Here is a 13,520-nt window from a genome sequence, read left to right as displayed (position 1 = left end):
CTCATACTTATTTGGCGGTGCTGCCATAGTGCTCAGGTTTATGGGGCTCCTGACTCCTTGGGATATGTTTTCATTTCCTTTCCCACTACCACTCGGATGCCTGAGTGTCCCCATGAAATCTAATTTTGGAATTATCAACACAGCACACGGCCCCCACACTGCTCTCATCAAGTGTGACTGATAAGATTGTTTATTGGCTGCATTATATATTCTGTGCACCAAGGGTTCTCAGGGATTTAATTTTTTACTGCTGGCCCATCAAAGCACAACCTTCTTTGTGCGACGTTAAATCCTGAAAGGTGTTTTCCTGACAAAAATAAAGGCAACGAGCAGAAAATTACCAGTTTAATTGCACTCTGGATACTCTGTTGCTGCTGTGAGGTTTGGAAATTATTTACTACTGTATTAAATACACTTTCATAGGATCAATAAAGTATATGGTATAGAGCCCAATACCGAACTAAGAACTCAGCAGTTCAACTCCTAACTAAGCAATTTGGCTCAGTGTAAGGGGATATACTTCATCCAAATTGACACAGTAATTTAGACATTCTGGACCAGATCCTTGGCTGCTGTAAACAGACGTAGCTCCACTGAAGTCAAGGGAACTGTGTAGATTTGCATCAGCTGGGGATCTGGCCATCTAAGCCTTATTTCTTTCTATCTGCTGCTATTGAAAAAAGGGTCTGCGAGACTGCAGATCTCTCTGCTGGGCTGTCATTTCTACATTATTTATGACAGATCTGACATTTTCACTTTCATCCCGGATCACTCCTAATAAGAAAAAAAATGCTGAGATGAGTCATTTCCATAGTTTTACAGTCAACTCCATAATCTTGTTTGACAAACCATGAAGAATATTTCACCTTAGCACAGGATTAGAAAGCACGCAAACACAAAAATATCAGAATAGGGAAGCAGGCTGGCTCATTTGCAGAACAGGCTTGAGAACCCTCTGGAGTAACCATATCGCTAGCAAAGCAGCGGTTCACTAACGGATCTGCAATACTCAGTGGCTATTTGCAGATGTACACAGGAAAGAAATTTTATGATACAATTGGACAGTAGAGCAGAGAGAGTACCCACTGAGGAGAAGGGAAATAGGCTGCTATCTAAAGCCCAGTACAGAAAACTGCAAATATGTATCAAGAAAGAGACTCTGGGGAAACCTATTCATACTGACTTCACAATATTGTCTAATAATCAAGCATTGCAGGTAGACAGCTGTAAATGCAGATGCATGTGGATCTAAACAAATGTGAAATCTCAGGAGAAACTGAACCTCCTAAGGACCCAATTAATCTTGTTCAAAAGACCTGTTAATAAAGTTGTCAAATTGCAGAGCTGGCAGTATTCAAGAGGGGGCAAAGAGAGACTCTTCTAACACCATGGGGAGTTCCTGTAATCAGGAGTAAAGAGTTACTGATTACATCCTTGATATTTGGCTACTGAATATTTTAAGGTCAGCTACAACTCAGTGTGACTTTGTCTGGCAATCTCTCACTGTGTTATATAAGGAGCATGAGGAAAAGCTGTTACAACAGTGGTCAGCCTTGATACATTGAAGAGAATTCCTTTGAGAAACAATTACTCTAGAGTAAATCAGATGTAGTCAACTTAATAATTGTAACATATCCTGCTTAGAAGCCAGTACTGTACTTTGCTAGTAATTCTCCTTTTCCATTCTGTGCTCTATTTTGGGACGGAGATGTGCAGAAGGAAGGAATGGTGAGAATGGTTTGGCAGCTGAACTATAACGAGGTATAGAGAATCCGTAAGTGTGTGTAGTATTTACGTCTTGTGTTTTTGAAAAATGGGAGTAATCTTTTCTAGAAGGAGTTGCATACTTATATATTGTACTCGCCTGTCATTAAGGATGTCTGAGGCGGGGTGGAGATGGGGGAGGGGGAGGGAGAGACACTATAGAAAGAATGGATACAAGCAGGTACCTCAAGGGGGCACTGTGAGTCTAATTGCCCATGCTCTCCTAGCCAGTCATTCCACAGCAAGAGCTAGTGGCTGCTTACATGTATGTTGAAGCAGTTGGAATGAGTCAGAAGAAGCTGGAGAGAGGCTGTGTATTAAGCTACAGTTTTGGCTGGTGGGTCTGTTTGTGTCCCTGGAAGAGACAACTGGGCAGAGGTGCTGGGCCCAAGATTTCCACCAAAGGGGGTTAGACTTGTGCCATTTGTTACCAGCCCTGCTTCAGAAAACAGTGCTCCTGTATTTGTAAATAAACAAAATTACACAAAGAAAATAGTCTGACTCCGTATCATCAATTTCTGATCCAAACACGAACCAGACCCGCAAGGCCCTGAAAATCCACAACTGCTGGCAAAAGGACAATACAGATGAGAATTCCACTGTCAATACGCCCTGGCTACTGCTAGGAGATAGTCACCCCACCCATCATAACTGCCCCATCTTTCCTTTGCACTGCTTCTTTGATTGGCCAACTAAACTTGCAGTCCTCAGGTCTGTTTCTGTAACACTGTTGTCAAGCTGGCGTAACTCACTCCACTGCCTTACAACAGCATCAAACTGGTGTCAATGGAGTCAGGAAGCAAGCCCTCCATTTTTATGCTCCACCCAAATTGGATCCATTTGTACACAAGTAACAAGTTTTATTTCAATTTCCCTTAGGAAACTACATTTCACTTCAAAGAATCTCTTTGAAGAAACTCCTAATTAACTGCCAAACACATGTCTATTGGCACACATCTCAAAACAGAGGGGCAACTGCTGCCTAGAAATTTTCAGAAACGTGTATACAAATGGATCCAACTGGGATAGAGCATAGAAGTGGAGGGCCCAATTCCTGTTACACCATTGTACGGCATTGGAGTTACACCACTGTCAAGCTGGTGTCATAGAGTGGAGAATAAAGCCTGGGGACTTACTGACCAGAGGAGCAACTCGAAGGAAAGAGGAAAATTGTGCATGACAGACTGTTCTCCCTGGCCCAACAAGCAAACAGCATGAACAGCATGCTGACAGGAGCAATGAGCCATGATCTTTATGTTTCCTGATATTTATTTTCTTAGAATTTCATTCAAGTTCATAAGCACAGGGCTAGAAATCTTATGTACACAATAGCTAATTTCAATTTATTTTAAACTATCTGAAAAGCTAATGTTTTAGCAAATCGTTACAATATTCAGTTCAGTGCCTCCCTGCAGCCGTCCATGACAGAGCTGTTTCGAAAGCTCATTTTGTCTGGCTAGGAGCTTTGGGCAAGGGCAGAGCACTAAAACTCTTGAGGCTGGAAAGTCTAAGCAGAACACGGACTCTGAGAGTCTGCGGAAGCCTGGCAGTATAGGCCAGTGAGTGGAGGTGGGGATGCCGGGGCAGCAATATGTTATAGGAAACAATTAATAAAAAAAAAAAAGCTATTCTACTTAATTTAAAAACAGCAAGGATGCACTCCATGGCAAACTCTCGTTAACCTCTGGAACCATTCCAAGTGCCTGCCTGAAGCAACGGCAGAGACAGGCAGCTAAAATGATGAAAAATAAAACATTCTTACTGAAAACCAGAGTTTTCTCTCTGAAGACTGTTTAAGATCATTTTCAGGTACTCCCACATCAATCCTATGTACGTACATGGATCGGAAGCATGTATCTAATGGTTAGATAAAAGGGACTGAGAACTGAGATTCTGTTTCTCTGCCTAACTCTGTCATTGGCTCATTGTATGACCTTGGGAAAGTCATTCAAACTCTTTGCACCCCTCGATCTAAGGTACTCATATAACTCCCATTACCACTGGGTCTGAGCATCTCACGATCTTTAATACATTTATTCTCTCAGAGCCCTTGGGAGGTAGGGCAGTGCTACATCCCCCCTGCCCATTTTATAGTTGGAAATGTGAGGTACAGAGAGACTAAGTGACCTGACCAGGGTCATGCAGGAAGTCTAGGCCCCGCTCTGGTACTCCAGCTGGGGTGGGGGCTGCACCATGCAGCTCCCAGACGCTGCAGCATGGTCCCGCTCCGGCTAAGGAGCAGTGTCGGGGGCCGCACCAGGCATGGCTCTGCGTAGGAGCTGGAGAAGAGACATGCCGCTGCTTCCGGGAGCTGCTTGAGGTAAGCGCCGCTGGGAGCCTCTCCCTACGCCCCAATCCCCTGGCCCAGCGCTGATCCCCCTCCCGCCATCCAAACCACTCAATTCCAGCCTGAACCACCCTCCTGCACCCTAAAGGTCTCATCCCCAGCCCCACCCCTGCCCAGAGCCCCCCCTCATACCCCACTCCCCCATCCCAGACAGAGCCCTCCCCCACCCCAGCCTGGAGCCCCCTCCTGCACCCTGAACTCCTCATTTCTGGCCCCACCCCAGAGCCCACCCCCCCAGCCAGAGCCCTGACCTTCTCCTGCACACCAACCCCAATTTTGTGAGCATTCATGGCCCACCATACAATTTTTATTCCCAGATGTGGCCCTTGGGCCAAAAAGTTTGCCTACCCCGGCATAGACCACATTTCCTCTCAGTTTACTCACATGTAAAATGATGCTAATGAACACCTGCTCCCCTACAGGGGAACTGTGGTGTGTAAGTATTTGCAAAGATTCTTGAGATTCCTATATGAAAAGTGCTACAGAAGCAGTCTCCGGGCAAGTTCACACTACAAAATTAAGTTAACCTAAGTTACATTGACATACAACCACTGCAATAATTAAATCGCTTTTGTGTGTCCACACTATGCTCCTTGTGTCAGCGGTGCGTGTCCTCACTAGCAGCACAGCACTTGCATCGATGCAGAGAGCAATGCACCATAGGTAACTATCCCACTGTGCAACTTGCCACCATCTAGCACAGGGTGTTTTGGGAAAGGTTTGCAATGCCTCCTGGGGGCAAGTGAGTTGTGTAGGGGTGACTGGGAACACGATTTCAACATTCCATAATGCAGTTTTCTCTATCCCATAATTTTATCTGCATCTCATAATATTTCACGCCTCTTTTCAAAAGCCCCGCAAACAGTGTTCCATCTAATTTTTCACACACACGTGCGGAATGGATTTTGTTATGTGCACCAATATGGAATTGATGCGACACACATCACCTCCATATTGGTGTACATAACAAAATTCATGTGGCAGGGGGTGAGGCAGAAGGGTTCAGAGTGTAGGAGTGGGGCTCAGGACTGGGTTAGAGGGTTGGGGTACAGGGGGTGAGGACTCTGGCTGGGGGTGCTGGCTCTGGCGTGGGGCTGGGGATGAGGGGTTTGGGGTGCAGGCTGCCCCAGGGCTACAGCGGGGACAGAGAACTCCCCCCAGGTTTCTCTCCACAGGAGCACCTGGGCTGGAGGGGAGAGGTGCCGCTCCCCACTGCAGCAGCTCTGGGGCTGGGGCCACAGGATAGGCGCCTCTCCCCCAGCCGCAACAGGTCCAGGCCCGGGGCTAGGTTGGGGCGCCTCTCCTCCGTCTGTGGCATGTCTGGGGCTGGGTTGTGGCCAGGGTGCCTCTCCCCCGGCTGCGGCAGGTCCATACTGGGGCTGGGCTGGGGACAGGGGAGGGGTGCCTCTCCGCACTGTGGCAGGTCTGGGGGAGAGGCATGTCTCCCCACCGCAGCCCTGAGCGGCGCTTAATTAGGTTGCCGTGCAGCTTAGAGGGTACTTAGACCGCAAACCTGCGCGGCCGCCATCTGTGTGAGAAGCATGGATCCTACACAGCTCTCCGCTATTGTTATGAACATGGCAAGCACTGGGTGCCTGATCCTGCAGTATTTGCAGAGCTGCCAGAGGAGCTGGGGGGAACATGACAATTCCTTAGAGGCTAGATTGCCATAAGACATAGAAAGAAACAATTCAAGGTTGCTGGCGGCATTCACAGAGCAGCTGCAGATGGTGGAGCGCTGGTTCTGGGCCCGAGAAACAAACCACTGACTGGCAGGATTGCATTGTCATGCAGGTCTGGGAGGATGAGCAGGGGCTGCAGAACTTCAGACGTGCAAGGCCACATTCCTGGATACGTGTGTGTGGCGCTTGCCCCAGCCCTCCAGCACACTAACAGCAAAATGAGAGCTGCACTGACAGTGGAGAAGTGAGTGGCAGTAGTTGTGTGGAAACTTGCATGAGCATATGCAGATAGGCATCTGAATTGACCACTGGCATCATTTTCCACAGGCGGTAGTGACTGTAGCTGGTATCTCAGTCCTGAGGGTAATGGAAGCTGAAAGACAACAGCTCCTGCAGGTGCCCATCTTCAGATCAGGGCTGTATGCTGCTAGTAACTGCTGAGTGGCGTGGGAAAGTGTCCTACTGCAGCAGGGAAATAAGGCAGCCCTGCCCAGAAAACTTCAGCAGAGGACTGCAGACTACCCAGGAAAGTTTCCTCACGATCTCTTTGGAGGATTCACGGGACATCTCGGTGCACACAAACTTGTTTTTTGTTTTGCTTTGCCTCCGGGTCCAGCCGCCCTGTGCCCAGGGTTTTTTTTTTTGTTTTTGCTTTGCTTGGGGCAGCAAAAATATCAGAGCCGGCCCTGCTTAGGGGTGGTGGTGGGGTCTCCACCAAGGACGGCCTATAACTCTTTGTAAAAGCAGCATGTCTGCGGCTCCACACCAGAGCGACTGTTAGCCTCCCTGGCCTTCTGCTATGCCTGCTGCAACTCTTTGGCTTTCACATGGCACCGCTGCAGGTTTTTCTTGTAGCCCTTCTCCTTCATGTCCAAAAGATCTGGTTGTAGATATCGATGTTTCTAGGCTGGACCAGAGCTCTGCTTGCACAGCCTCTTCTCCCCCATGGACTCAAGACATCCATCAACTCCTGGAGCATGTTTGCAGTGTGAAGCTGGCCTGGTTAGCTGGGTAGTTGCTAGGTGACCTCTCCACGCCGAGCAAACAGGGACTGGAATTTCAAAATTTGCAAGGCTTTAATGGGGAGGGGCATATACCTGTGTGCCCAGCTGCTGGGCAGCAGAGTTCAAAACGGTAAGCAGAATGACTGCGATGGGGCACCTCCTGGAGGCCACTAAAGTTGACCTAAGTAACAGAGTGTCTATATTGACAGTGCGTTGACCTAACTACGTCAATCTAAGCGCTATGTCTCTCATGGAGGTGGAGTTATTAAGTCAGCGTAGCAGGCAAGTTACGTCGGCGGGAGCAACATTTTAGTGTAGATGTTTACAGAGTTAGGTCGATGTAAGCTGCCTTGCATCAACCTAACACTGTAGTATAGACCAGGCCTCAGAGACAGTTGCACTAAAGTTAATGGGACTCCATGTGGGACCAGACAGAACTCCACATGGATATAACTACTTGGAGGATCAGGTGTTAAGAGAATGGCAGATGGGGAGCTAATTTACATAACCTGATCAGCTCTGTCACTTATAGCCACAAAGCTGGAGATTTTACTGGGGATGGTCTTTTACAAGAGGCTGACCTTTCTCTGAATATTGCAGCTATCTTGTGTGAGGTCAAAGCCTTCAGGAGCCACAAATAATTTTTGCACAACTTTATGAAAATCAGCAGATAACTGGTAACCCATCTAGAGGGTTGAAACTTTCCCTAAAATTCAAAATTAATGGTAGGTGAGATCCACATGCCCAAGATTTTAATAAAAATCATGCAGTTGAAAAAGTGAAAAGAAATTGCCTCTTCTATTTTTTAAGATTGAAAAGGACTTATACAACTGGTTGATAAGATTAATTTACAAAGCATTTGTATTTTTTAACAGAAGAGGCAATTTCTTTTCACCTTTGCAACTGCATGATTTTTACCTACTCCTGACAGAAAGAAAGAGATGAAACTGTAAACTACACAGCTCAGATGGGTAAATTTAACTGCTTTCATCATTTCATTATTTGTTCAGAGCGGCAACTGTAGCATTGGTTAGCTATTCAAGACCACAGCCACAACTCGTGACACTTGTGGAAAAAGTGAAGAGATACAAATTGACATCTAGAGAGACAATGCACATGGGGAGATAAAGACAAAACATACTTCCAGGCAAACTGAAATAGCTCATTTTCTGTTGGACAGGAAAGTTTTGCTTCCTCCCAAAGAAATTATTTTTCAAAATGTACAAATGCTTTATAAATTAATCTTATATTGTTGTATAAGCCCTTTGCAACAAACTGAAGAGATGCACCTCAAGTACATGCAACATTTCAGAAACTATAATGCTCAAAAAAAAAAAAAGTGTGGGCTGGGAATCACTCATGACAGTTGTGATTTTAAAATAAATAATTCGAGGGGGGGGGCACAAAAATTGCAAAGCACTGAAAAAGAAGTGGGAGGGCTCCAATTCATAAAAATGATGGCTTACTTTCTATAGCTTTCTTCTTGTCACTCAGAAGAACAAGGCACCTGGTAATAACATGACATTGTATAGAGCTTTCCATCCAAGACACTTGACTCACAAAACATTTTGCAAAGATTAAATCCTCCCTTCACCCCATGAGGAGAGGTAAAGTTCTGCCTCCTTTCATACATGGGGACACTGAGGCACAGAGGTTAGAACCTGCATTTTTACAAGTGCCCATTAATTTTGGGTTCTCAACTTAAAATGCTATAGGCCTGATTTTCAGAGATGTTGATATCAGAAATATATTACTGGGGCTTCATTCTCCCCTATGCCAAGCTCTACGCACTGCAGGACCAGGGACCACTGTAAAGCTAGTCCTTAGGGGACCTTATGTCAGTGGAAGATTGGCAAAGCAGAGCTGAGCTCTATTGTGACCCTGGTCCCTACTTTGGGGGTGGTGATGGTTGGAGCAGGAGTTGGATCTGCTGGCTTTATACCATTGCGGAATTCCCATCTGCCAGGTGGATTCTCTGTTGGGCATTTGCAGCCAGCAGCATGAAGGAGCTGGAGCACAAGAGAACCTAGCTAATTAAATTTCCTGATCAGGTACAAATAGCACCAGCTGTAACATTCCAGTTCGGCTTTAAAAACATGTATAGTCTCTTCCCTCTTCCTCCATCAAAGTGGATGGGATATTAAACCTGTTTTTGTCCATGCACACTTTCTCCTTTTATATTCAGAACATTGGGAATACACAACAGCTGTTCCATTTGCACAGGAACTGGCAACATTCTAAATACTGAGAGAATTATTCACAACGCTTAACCAGTTTGTTATTATGAACAGCAGGAATAGATAGATCATGAATGTGAAATTCATTTTCAAATAATTAATCATGAGAAAGAATGGCCATGACTCAGCTAATTGTTTTGAATATTGCTTTTCTGGGTGCTTATTTTGTTCAAGAAAAAAAAAACATTCTATTGCAGTTTTGGGAAAGGAAATAAAATCTTTCCCAACTGTGTTCCTGAAACGTTAAGTGCAAGGCTTATGGAAATTAGCTTGGCCTGATAAACAGGTATTAAACCTTCAAGTAAATGTAGATCTAACTACCTTGGCGGCACACAGATGAGCCACTGAGAACTCTTCATTCCATGTTAGATTTAATCTTTCTTGTTCCTCAATGCTGTAGTTTCCCGTGAGGTGAACTGTTTGCCAGCACAGATCACTGGTCATTTAAATTTATTACTAAAAATCACAGCAGCTTCATTAATGAAGCGTTAACAAGAGACCCGAAAGCAATAGAAAGACATATCAGTGCTAAATTCAAAAACTGTCAGCCTGCCTGCCAGATGGAGCTGGTCTAATCTTAAAGATCTATGAAAATTTACAGAGAGTAACATTGCTACTAGCTTGGCTTATAGATTTATTTTATTTTTTACATTTATGAAATGAACCTTTCTTTAGCTATATAACTATGTATAATTATAACTATGTATGGATTATTTATATTACATATAGGTTTAATGCCTCTTGCACTGAAGAATTTAGAGGGTAGGATTCTAGTTAAAACAGAAATCTCTTTTGAGGTTCTTTTAGTCTGAAGTCCTCGTATTAAGGGCTGTACCCAGAAACAGCACAGATTGTTTAAAGAGACAAACTCACAAGGTCTGGTGTTTCCCTATAGTCCAAGATCAAACCCTTTCCATTAGTAATGGAGAAAAGAATATTTTCATAATCTCATATGCAATTTATTTTTATAGAACTGATATCATGTAAGCCAAGCAAATTACTTTCAAATATACCTTGCAAAGAGCATTAAGTTTCTAGGGAAATTTGTGTTTTTTCCAATCTCTGTTCCTTTTCTAGTGATGAAATCATTAGGAAATATTGTCATTTTAGCTTTAGGAGATGCATCTGTTTTTGACTTTAACCATCAAGAATCAAAGAAATACCAATATTCGTTACAGATAACAGCTGAAATCCAAAGGCAGTTAAATTTATAAATATACTCCACTCACCCATAGCTTGATTGTGTTCAAGAACTGCAACCCTGAATGTACTAGACTGCCTGGGCCTGACTGTACAATCCTTCCTCATGCTAATGTGCACTTACATCACTGACTCCAACAGAACTATTTGCATGAAGAAGGCTTGCACAAACATATCCTACATGAACATCAATGGTCAGAATTTCAGCAAAGCTCTTCACATGCACGAGTGATCACAGCCCTACCCTGGGATTGTCAGTCTACAACAGGGCTGGGCAAACTATGGCCCGGGGGCCACATCTGGCCCGCAAGCTCCCGCCGGGGAGCAGGGTCCAGGACTTGCCTTGTTCCAGCCGGGGAGCGGGGTTGGGGGCTTGCCCCGCTCCGTGCTGCTCCCAGAAGCAGTGGCACGTCCCCCCTGTGGCTCTGCATGCTGCCCCCGCCCTAAGCGCCACCCCCGCAGCTCCCATTGGCCAGGAACCACAACAAATAGGAGCTGCAAGAGCGGCGCCTGTGGACAGGGCAGCGCGCAGAGCCGCCTGGCCGTGCCTCTGCACAGGAGCCAGAGGGGAGACATGCCGCTGCTTCTGGGAGCTGCTTGAGGTAAGCGCTGCCCAGAGTCTGCACCCCTGACCCCCCTCCTGCACTCCAACCTCCTGCACCAACCCTGATCCCCCTCCTGCCCTCCAAACCTCTCAGTCCCAGCCCGGAGCACCCTCCTGCACCCCCAACCCCTCATCCCCAGCCCAGAGCCCTCACCCCCTGCTGGAGCCCTCAACACCCTCCTGCACCCCAACCTCCTGCCACAGCCCAGAGCCCTCTCCCACACCCTGAACTCCTCATTTCTGGCCCCACCCCAGAGCCTGCACCCCCATCCAGAGCCCTCACCCTCTCCCACACCCCAACCCCCAATTTTGTGAGCATTCATGGCCCGCCATACAATTTCCATACCGAGATGTGGCCCTCGGGCCAAAAAGTTTGCCCACCCCTGGTCTACAAGCATGCTCAGTCATCCTGAGTCAAACCACTGCTCTCTAGAGACCTCACCAGATAACCCAACAGGCCCCAGTTCTGATCTCAGGAGTATCTCCAATTAAATCTATTTTAGGGTTTAAACAGCCATCCATCACTGTAGTATCTAAGCACCTTCTATGTAAAATCTCAATAGCAATAGCCAAGTTCTAAGTGGACTTCATGGAGTCTCTGGCACTTCTCCCTTTATGAGATCAAAACTCTGCTTAAGGTGGTGGTGGTGGGGGGGGGCTAGAGTCTTCCTCCCAATGAAATAATGTAAAACCAATGCAAGATCAGAATCAAAACCAAGGAGTGGTTTTGCAGACTCAGGAGGCAGAGTTATCGCAGGTCCTTGTGAAAGTGCAAGATTAAAGGGCAACTAGAGGTGAGTGGATGGCAGAGGGATGGAGATAAAACCTTTCATTCATGTTATACATTATAAAATGAAGAAATAAATCTAATTCATTTCACATCAGCAATTAGAAGAGGCAATGATGAATTTAAGAACCGCCAAAGGCATCAGAATATCAGGTCTCTTCAAGGAGTTTCAGGCTATGCATTTTCTCTGTGTAGACCATGCAAGATGCCATTATGTAGGACTGCAGCAGGGAAGCAAACATTTCCACCTGATGACTGCCAGGAATTCCAGCCACATTACTATCTAGATTATAAAGAAGATTCCTGGTCTAGCTGCAATGTACAGCAGATTTACTTCAGGACCAAACACTGAATTTGGTTATGCTGTGGTGAACTTTTACGGCCTCTCCTATAGACATGTGCATGTAGAAAGCTGGCCTTTTACTAGTTCTGGGAAGCAGGATTTAGTGTAAAGTAAACAATGTCTGGAACCCAAGTGCAGCTGGGCGTGCTAATAACCTTATTCTCAGGGAACACTGTGCAGTTTCTACTAGACATAAGGGAAAAGTACAGGACAGCACTACTTCTATTCTAATTCCTTTAGGATTAACCAACCATGCATATCACAGCCACAGAGGAAAAAACAAACCATCCAAACTGCTATTGTTATTTGAGGGACCGGGAGAGGGGAATAAAAGGACGAGTTACTCCAAGTTTCATATCATATAAATTATTTTTGGTCAAGGTAAAAGTACTATCAGATTTCGGCCTGCTATTTAATGCTGCAAAATAAATGTCTGGGTTCAATATTTCCTTGTTTTAAGGCATTTGATCCATATTGCTTTCATGCTGAAAGATATATTTAAACTGATGAAAGCTTAAAGCAGGGGTGTCAAAAATATGCCACTCTTCAGATCCAGCTTGCTTGACAGACTAGATTTTATGCTGCACCTTTTCAAAGCCATTGCCCAAGAGAAGCAGGGGCATCTGTTGTTTTTAAGATGGTCCCACACATCTCCTGTACTATGCAGGTAGTTCCTCTAGACACTGGAGAAACAGGGGGAAAACAGCCCAACAGAAACAGGACAAAGAAATCTGGAGTTTAAACAACACATGTGTCAAGGCTGCTTCCCCACTTTGAACTTTAGGGTACAAATGTGGGGGCCTGCATGAAAACTTCTAAGCTTAACTACCAGCTTAGATCTGGTCCTCTGCCACCATCCCAAAGCTAATTCCCTTCCCTGGGTAGCCTTGAGAGACCTTCACCAATTCCCTGGTGAATACAGTTCCAAACCCCTTGGATCTAAAAAGAAGGAGAAATTAACCATCCCCCTCCTTTCTCCCACCAACTCCTGGTGGATCAAGATCCAACCCCCTTGGATCTAAAAACAAGGAAAAATCAATCAGGTTATTAAAAAGAAGACTTTTAATTAAAGAAAAAAGTAAAAATCCTCTCTGTAAAATCAGGATGGAAAAATAACTTTACAGGGTAATCAAACTTAAAAGAGCTCAGAGGACCCCCCTCTAGCCTTAGGTTCAAAGTACAGCAAACAGAGACACTCTAGCAAAAGGTACATTTACAAGTAGAGAAAACAAAGATAAACTAACACGCCTTGCCTGGCTGTTTACTCACAAGTTTGAAATATGAGAGACTTGTTCAGAAAGATTTGGAGAACCTGGATTGATGTCTGGTCCCTCTCAGTCCCAAGAGCGAACAAATTCCCAAACAAAGAGCACAAACAAAAGCCTTCCCCCCACCAAGATTTGAAAGTATCTTGTCCCCTTATTGGTCCTTTGGGTCAGATGCCAGCCAGGTTACCTGAGCTTCTTAACCCTTTACAGGTAAAAGGATTTTGGAGTCTCTGGCCAGGAGGGATTTTATAGTACTGTACACCGGAGAGCTGTTACCCTTCCCT

The 13,520-nt window shown here is 45.4% G+C and overlaps 1 protein-coding gene across 1 annotated transcript in view; it reads right to left on the bottom strand.

Moving 5' to 3' along the window:
- Positions 1 to 13,520, bottom strand: part of PPIL2 (peptidylprolyl isomerase like 2) — a 153,703-nt gene that overhangs the window by 25,926 nt on the left and 114,257 nt on the right. The gene's annotated exons all lie outside the window — the stretch shown is intronic.

This window comes from Trachemys scripta, chromosome 15 (assembly GCF_013100865.1).
Source record: "Trachemys scripta elegans isolate TJP31775 chromosome 15, CAS_Tse_1.0, whole genome shotgun sequence".
Taxonomy (NCBI): domain Eukaryota; kingdom Metazoa; phylum Chordata; order Testudines; family Emydidae; genus Trachemys; species Trachemys scripta.
Note: the sequence above shows the minus strand (reverse complement) of the source record. Positions and strands in the feature narration are given on the sequence as shown.